We start from the raw sequence: 8,829 nt of genomic DNA, 5'->3' as shown, positions 1-8,829 counted from the left end.
AGAAAGTAACGCAAAAATGAGCCCCCATAGGAGAGATCATCAGCAGATTTCTCAGCAGAAACTCTGTAGGCCAGGAGAGAGTGGAATGACATACTCACAGCATTAACAAATAAATATTGCCAGACAAGAAATCTGTATCCAGTATTTATCTTTCAGACATGAAAGAGAAATAAAGACTTTCCCAGACAAAGAAAACTTGAGGGAATTCCCCATCACTAGTCCTGCCTCCAAGACATATTGAGCGGAACTTTAATACTGTAATGAAAAGATGAAGGTACGGAGACTCTGAGTAAGCTGGCAGACAGAGTGAGAAACTGTAACCTTATTTTAGAATAGGGCATTAAACACTTAATGATAACAATAATGGCTAAAGTTATTAAGAATAACTAGAGCTACTATAGTTGGTAACAAACCTATACTAGGAAAAGAGTTTGTGACAGCAAAAATGTAAAAGGGGAAGAGGAAAATGAGAACAGCTAGGTAGGCAAATGAAGAAAAGTTGCCAACAGCAGGAAAAGCACCATTTAATCTATGAGACAGTTTATACAAAACTGTAAGACAAAACAATATCTAGAGCAGAGAGAACCTTAAAAAGGGGGAAACTAGGGAATCATCATGGAAAACCAGCAAATGATAAAAGTAGACAGAAACACAAAGAAGAAGAAATAATAAAGATAGAAAATAACCAGAAAAGAAAAGATAAAATGACAATCGTAAGTCCTTACGTATCAATAATCACTTAAATGTAAGTGGATTGACTTTACCAATCAAATGACAGAAGGTGCCTTGATAAATTAAAAACATAGACCCCAGTTTGTGATGCTTTCAAAAGGGTCTTTTTGTTGTACAATGGACAAATGTAGGTTTATAGTGGAGGAATGGATGTGGATAACCCAAGAAAATGGTACTGAAAAGAAAGCATGTGTAGCCATATGTACATCAGACTAGATGGACTTCAAGCCAAAAAGAAGATATAACAGTTGTAAATACATGTGCTTAACACCTGAGTATTGAAATACATTAAACAAATATAGATCTTAAGGGAGAAATAGACAATAATCCAGTAATAGCAGAGACCTTAATACCCCACAGTCCACAATGGATGGATCATCCAGATGCAGAATCAGAAAGGAAACAGAATGTAACCACACTTAAGAAAAAAATGACAGGCATTTACAGAACATTCTGTCCAGCTGCAGAAGAATGCAGATTCTTCTCACGTGTTCATTGAACATTCTCCAGGATAGATCCCCTGATAGAACACAGAAATCTTAACAAAATTAAGAAGACTGAAACCATATCAGCCAACTTCTCTGAGCACGTTGGTATGAAAGTAAAAATGAACAAGAGGAAACTGAGTAGACCTAAAAATATGTGGGAAAGAGATGACAAAATTTTAAACAACTGAAGCCAGACACCTGGTTCTTGGACTAGTATTGAAAGCATATGGAGAACTGTATTGTATTAGTTGCATTATTACCTTAGCTGCATGTCATGTTTTATTCCCTACTGAGGACGTTTTTGCATCTCTTAACCTCATGCATGATCAATCATTTACTTTGCTTTTTACCCCTACTCCCTGTTTACCCACTGATTATAGAAACCTAATGGGGAGTGGAAAGAAACATTTGTCTCAAAATTATCTGACATTCCTCATCATTCCAGGTCCTGATTGGAGTGCCTTATTTTCTGGAAGAATATAGAGCTCCAGATTGTTTCAAGGCCCACCCTCTCAAGGTTTCCAGAAACATCTTATCCTCCTCTCATACATTCACCTCCTTCCCCAAACAAGTAGTGGCTGTCCCTTTTCATCCAGAGAGCAATGCAGGCTTGGGAATGATAGCCAGCCTTCTCACTGGACTTTCTTTCCCTGTGATAATGAAACTTTCTTTACCTCAAAACCTATGTCTCAGACATTGGCTTACTGGGCATTGGGTGCTCAACTTGTCTGAGTTTGTAACACAATCAATAGGTCAAAGAGGAAATCAAAAAGGGAATAAATAATGGTCTCAAATAAGTGAAAATGAAAATACAATATATCAAATTTTGTGGGTAAAAGCAGTTTAGAGAGGAAGTTTACAGCAACAAGAAAATTGGAAAGATCTCAAATAAACAATCTACCTTTACACTTCAATGAACTCGGAAAAGAGGAACAAATTAAGACCAAAGTTAACAAAAGGAAAGAAATAATAAAAATCAGAGCAGAAGTAAATGAAATAGAGGCCAGAAAAACAATAGAAAGGATCAATGAAACTAAAAGCTGGTTCTAGAAGATGATGAACACAAACTGGCAAAAAGTTAGCTTGTCTAAGAAAAAAAGAGACATATTACTGTACGATGACTAATATAATATAATAAAAAAAGAAGAAATAAAAGAGGGTTATTACAATGAATAGGACAGGAATATGCAGAATCATGAGAGACTATGAATAATTACACACCAACAAATTATATATCTAAAGGAAATGGGTACATTCCTAGAGACACACACCTGACCAAGACTGACTTAGGAAGATGTAGAAAACCTGAACAGACCAGTGTAATCATCTGAGAGGCACAGGTGGAGGCTGAAGGGCAGGAAGGCAGGAAGACAGGCTTGTAGGGGAGGCACAGACACCAGAAAGCCTGGGGTTGAGGAACACATGGGGCCTACAGGCCCCCACATTGCGACTGGCATACACAAGGAGCTCTCCTTATGGCCGTTCTCTGCCCACTGATAACCAGATTAGCTCTGACCTGGCTGAGTTCCAAGAGCTCCCTCAACTTGCCTCTGTATTCATTGTGGAGCCCTGGGCACCAGGAGCCTTGGAACAGTTACAGTGAGATTCCAGAAAAATGGCGTCCCCACTCCACCGCTATCCCTGCCAGAAAGACAGCTCTCCCTGAGGTCCTGCCTATTTGTCTCTTCCCCCAGAGCCCAGCTGGTGGAGGATGTGCCCTGGGACAATGTCCCTGCTGAGAAGGGGCAGGTCTTTCTACTACCATCTGACTGAATAGGACAAGTAGGTACTCTGCCTTCACACCTGTGTGAGGAACCCCAGTCCTCAGGACACTTATCCAGGCCCCGCCCCTCCTAGCATCCTGCTCAGCCACCATGGAGGTTTCTGAATGGCAAAGTGCACTCCAAAGTCCCTGTTATTGAAGAGAACTTGTTAGAGGGCAAAGATTTGTTGAAGCCATGCCATGCTTGGAAGCTGTCCTTATGTTCTTCCTGATCTTCATCTTGTGAACTCCCTGCAATTAACACTTATCTGATGTTAATCAGAGCACCCTGACCAGGTCAGGGCTCCCTGACCAGCCTGCCAATGTGCCTGCCCTTCCACCAGCCATGAATACAGGAAGCTCCCTACCTGATCTCACCAACCTGCACTTTCCCCTGGGACTTCCCAACACCCAGGGCACTGAGGAGACAGCCTACCCCAGCCTTTGTGAGGGCATCAGTACCTCCAAATTAAGACAAAGCACGATCCACCTCAGGATCAGTGGGAACCAGTGCCTGGACCAAGCTTGGGCTATGATGAGACAGGACTCTACTCCCTGCTCAGCTACCCATCCTGTGGTCTTCCCTGAGCAATCCCAACCCCTAGGCTTCCTGGAGCAGTCCCCATCCCCATGTTCAAGGCTCTGATAGCCACCTCGCACTGTAAGCCTCCTCTCTGGGCCACCCTTCACTCTGGCTCTCTCATCCTCCAATTCCTCCTCCTCTGCTTCCTCTCCTGTGCTGGGTACCCCCTTACCCAGCTTCTTCCCCTGGAATCTCTTCCCACCAACACCATGTGCCCCTCAGCCTCCTGAGCTTGCCCAAAGGCCCAGTTGACACCCAAGAGCAGATGCCCAAAAAGTTTGTGACAACAATGTCTCGCGCCTTGTCCTGCATCACTCAGGGTGTCCTCCTGGATACCAGCAAAATGTCCACTGACCAGAAGCTGCCTCCATACACATACAGCCCCCCAAATTTGGTTCTGCCCACCCAGCCACCTACCACAAAGCCTCTATTGCATCCAGCGATGTCCTCTCAGGCCTGCCCAAAGTAAACTTCAGGTGGGCAGACCCTGGGCAGCCCACCACACTGTGAGACACTATATCCACCCAGCTCAATGAACATGAGCAAGAATTTTACCATCAGCCAGTGAAGGACTTCAGCCTGGGAAACCTGTTTCCTCACAGCGTGCTCTTTGATGACTGCTGCTCTGAGTTGTTTGTCCCCCGGCGTGCACACACTCTGTCTCAGCAGCAGGAACGGTTTAGCATGGTAGCCCATCAACTAGCCTGGTGTTGGATCCCCCAGCTTTTCTGAGGAACCTTTATTTTTTGAGGACAAGGGGCCAATTAGTGGCCTCCAGGACTCCCATGCCCTCAACCACCAGAACTTGGCCCTCTGTTCCTGCCATGGCTCAGGACTCAACATCATCCTCCCAGGAGAGTCCTCCCCAGGTTATTGTAAGGAGATTTTGGCAGCTCTGGCTGGAGTGCCTGGCTTTGAGGGGTCAGCAACCTGGCTGGGGGCGGGGTTGGGGCTGGAGGAGTTGTTGCACATGGAAACACTGGGCCTGGAATGATTCCACATGCTGAGTGACCCCTATGGTTTGCTGTGTGATCCTGCTGTGGAGGACTCATTCCAAAGTCAGCATCTGCAGTGAGGAGCCTTATCAGCCTCCCTCTTCTTGGCCCTGCCCCATCACTGTTCCTTTAATCCCTTCCCCTGGGCCAGTAGAGACTCCACTCTGCCCACAGAGCCTCTTTCTAACCTGAATGAGGGAACCAAAGAATGAGGAAAAGCTAGGGGTTTGTCCTGGTGGCCCCTGAATTCTGCACAAGGGCTGGGTCCAGTGAAGCTCAAGGGGGGCCTAACACTTAAAACTTGTAACTCAAGAGATGGAGTAAGCAATCAGAAAACTCCCAAAAGAAAACCTTGTGGTCAAATGGCTTCACTAGTGAATTCTAATGAACATGCAGTGGAAAACTAATATCAATACACCTCAAACTCTTCCAGAATGTTAAGGAAGAGGCAACAATTTCAAATTCATTCTACAAAGGCAGTATTATTTTGATAGCAAACCGGAAAAGGATACCACCACAAGAAAAAAGCAATAAACCAGTATCCTTAATGAATACAGATGGAAAAATTCTCAGCAAAACGTTATCAAACTGAGTTCACACATTAAACAAATTAGACACCATGGCTAAATGGGATTTATCTGTGGGATGCAAGGGTAGTTGAACCTACAAAGATCAATAAGTGTAATTTAGTACATAAAGAAAATGAAAGATGAAAATCACATGATCATCTCAAAAGTTGCCCAAAGAAATTAGACAAAATATACCATTCTCTTATGACAAAAACTCTTAATAGATTGGGTATAGAAGGAGCATACCTCTACATAACAAAGGCCACCTACAGAAAACACACAGCAAACATCCTACTCAATGAAGAGAAATTGAAAGCATTTCCTCTAAGAACAGGAACATAACAAGGAAGGACACTCTCACCATCTCTACTCAATATAGTAGCAGAAGTCCTAGCTAGAGCAATTAGGCAAGAGAAAGAAATAAAAGCCTTCCACATCAGGAAGGAAGAAGTGAAAATGTCACTCTTTGCAAATATCCTCTTACATACAGAAAAATCTGAAGAGTCAATAAAAAAATCTGTTGAAAGTAATCAATGATCCAATAAAGTGACATATTACAAATTGACTTACAAAAATCAGTGGCATCCTTGTACGCTAATGGTGAAGCATCAGAAAATGAAAACAGCATCAAAAACAACAAAATAGGAATGTAAGAAACCAGGGAAGTGAAGGACCTGGACAATGAAAACTACAAGACTTTCTGGAAAGAAGTTGAAGACACAAACAAATGGAAACACATCCCATGTTCATGATTTGAAGAATTAATACTGTTGACATGACCGTATTACACAAAGCCATTACAGAGTCAATGTGATCTCAATCAAAATACCACAGGTGTATTTCATAGAAATAGAAGAAATCATTCTGAAATTTGACTCCAAATAACCAAAGCAATCCTGCAAAAGGAGAGCAAAGCTGGAGGTAGCACATTCCTCATTTCAAATCATACCCCAAAGCCATAGTAACAGAATACAATGTGGTAATGGCACAAAAAGCAACATATGCACCAATAGAACAGAATAGAGAGCCCAGAATTAAATCCCAACACATGTGGTCAACCAATAATAGGTAAGGAAGCCAAGAACACCCAATGAAAAGGATAGTCCCTTCAAGAAATGGTCCTGGGGGGACGCCTGGGTGGCTCAGTTGGTTAAGCAGCTGCCTTCGGTTTAGGTCATGATCCCAGTGTCCTGGGATCGAGTCACACATCGGGCTCCTTGCTCAGCAGGTAGCCTGCTTCTCCCTCTGCCTCTGCCTGCCACTCTGTCTGCCTGTGCTCGCTCTCTCTCTCTCTCTCCCTCTCTGACAAATAAATAAATAAAATCTCAAAAAAAAAAAAGAAATGGTGCTGGGAACACTGGAGAAACACAAGCAGAACAATGAACTCTTTGGATCATCTACTCCTTTCAGAATATATTTTCAATGTGCAGCTAATAAATATATACAGACATTATACAGATTATAAAAAGAAATTCAAGCAACATGTTAAGAGAGTTAAGTTCAAAGCTTTATAATAGAATTTCCCTTTTTAATAGTAGAAGTTCTACTTCTACTTCTAATTCTACTATTTCTGTCTCCCCTCCTGCCTGTCTGGTCTCTGGGGCACTCCTAGCTGGTGCTCCCAATCTGATGCCCTCTGTTTAGAGCTCAGCTGAGCTTGGGGTGGACCTGGCTCCTGTAGGATTTGGCCACACAACAAATTGACCCTTGACAGGTGCTCTCCTATTGTTGAGCTTCTGTCTCTCAAATTTAAAATGAGGAAAGACTCTCCTCTGAGGATTAAATTATTTATTGAAATAAAGTACATAATGTTCAGAGTGAAATGGCACCTGGTGAACAGTGGGTCTGATTATTTGGTGAAGGTCAGCAGAGAGCAGGATCCTGACCTCATGGTTTCAGCCTGTAGTCCAGCCCTTGCAGATAAGTTTCTCAGGCAGAGACTCTGACAGAGGCTGATTCCAATCAGCCTCTCAAGGTTGGTCAGGGTCTCCCTTGCTTTTTCTGCCCCAGGCCTCTCTCCCTTGATGCTTTCAAGGTGAGAGGCCAAATTGCCAGTTCTCCAGGCCTTTTCCCATAGCTTGGCACTCACATCCCTCCCACCAGGATTTGTCCATTTCAGCCTTGACCTTGGATAGGTCTGACCTACATGGGACTGAGAGAGTGAGTATATTCTTCCAGGTCACACTTGCTCTATGCAAATGATTCACTGACATCGCAGGGACTGAGGAATGAGATTGAGACACTCTGGGCATTTCTGTGAGTATGTACTGAGTGAAGTCTTTCACTGATGGACCAAAATACATAGTGTCCTGTATTTTCATAGCTTTACTCTCAATGTGCTCTGAAGAATGAAACCGTGACACATAAATGGATGTGCAACAGGTTCAAATATCTCAAATATCTTTCCTGCTGCCTGTCGATTGCTTTTAAAAATTACAGTCTCAAAAAATAAAATTACAGTTCCATTAACTGGAGGTAGGTTAATCATAGATGGAATTATTACTAATTGCTCAATAATACTTGAAACCATCCCAAGGGGCTTTAAATCAGTATATTAGGGGAGAATAATAGCGAGTTTTTCAAGAGAAGGTAGTTCATTAAGGAGTAACTCATCTTCAGTTTTAAGAGGAAAATTCTTATTTTTCCTCTCAGTTTGTCTGTCAATCATCTTCTCCGCCTGACAGCAGTGGAGGAAGATGATGAGATTGAGGAGGCGCTTGAACTATCTGAATCTGTTTCACTGTCCAAGTCCGAATGCGAGTCCGAAGTCTCTAGAGAGTCCGGAGTCCCCGCCGGCTCTGCTGCGCCCGGGGGTGGTGACACAGTTCCCTTGTGGGGAAGGTCCGGGCTTTACTGTGGAGGGAATTCAGGTGGCTGCTCCTTGGCAGGCTGAATCTTCTTGCCCTGTCTGGTGTCCTGGGACACCGCATCCGACTGCAGTGACGGCCGTGACGCTGGGACAGGTATACAGCCCCGAGACTGCACCGCCTGACCTTAGCCATCCCCCAAACCGGTGCCATTGAATTTCAGAGTTTCCTGCTGAGCCGCGGTGGCCTCAACTACTTCTAAGGTGTCACGTCAGAGGGCACTGACAGGCTCACAGCTCGCTAGGAAAAAGATAGAACTCTGCGGTTTGTAACCACATCTGCGCCAGACTTGCCGCGTTTCTAGGGTAACTGCAGGGGGACCTACCTGGGGACATGCCCCGGTTGCTTACACAGGGGCACTTCTGGGGGAGCCTACTCTGCGCTTGCTTTTCTTTTAATTTCTTATTTACTCATTGTTAATTAATGAGTATAATAAAATTTCTCCAAGTGTCTATAGGAATGTCTTTTCCTTATGTGTGAGTCCCTTGCCTTTATATAGCTCAGGGCTTTGGTGGGAGTGATGCCTCCTCACTTTCCTTGGAATCTCAGGCATTAGAAGTAGAGTGGATCGCCTACGCAGAGGGTGCTGGAACAGGTGCCCACTGTCACATGCACTGTGCAGCTGACTTCAGGGTGGACATCAGCATTCTTCAACTCTTGGGGGTTCCTTAAGGAATTCTCAGAGGCACCTTTGTTTTGATACTTCGGTTATGGGATGACAATCTGTTGGGAGGGGCTGTGCTCACCAGAGGGGCAGATGTGTGGGCTCAGAGGATGGTGAACATTTCCACTGTACCCTTTGACGTCTCATAGCAGGCTGCCAGGGCAAAACT

At 44.0% G+C, this 8,829-nt stretch overlaps 2 pseudogenes; one reads left to right on the top strand and one right to left on the bottom strand.

Moving 5' to 3' along the window:
* Window positions 1–268: 268 nt before the first annotated feature.
* Window positions 269–4,640, top strand: LOC123942226 (annotated as a pseudogene).
* Window positions 4,641–6,776: 2,136 nt separating this feature from the next.
* LOC123942225 lies at window positions 6,777–8,331 on the bottom strand (annotated as a pseudogene).
* Window positions 8,332–8,829: the final 498 nt, after the last annotated feature.

The sequence above is a fragment of the Meles meles genome, chromosome 5 (genome assembly GCF_922984935.1).
Source record: "Meles meles chromosome 5, mMelMel3.1 paternal haplotype, whole genome shotgun sequence".
NCBI classification, from domain to species: domain Eukaryota; kingdom Metazoa; phylum Chordata; class Mammalia; order Carnivora; family Mustelidae; genus Meles; species Meles meles.
This window is presented reverse-complemented; position numbering and strand designations above follow the sequence as displayed.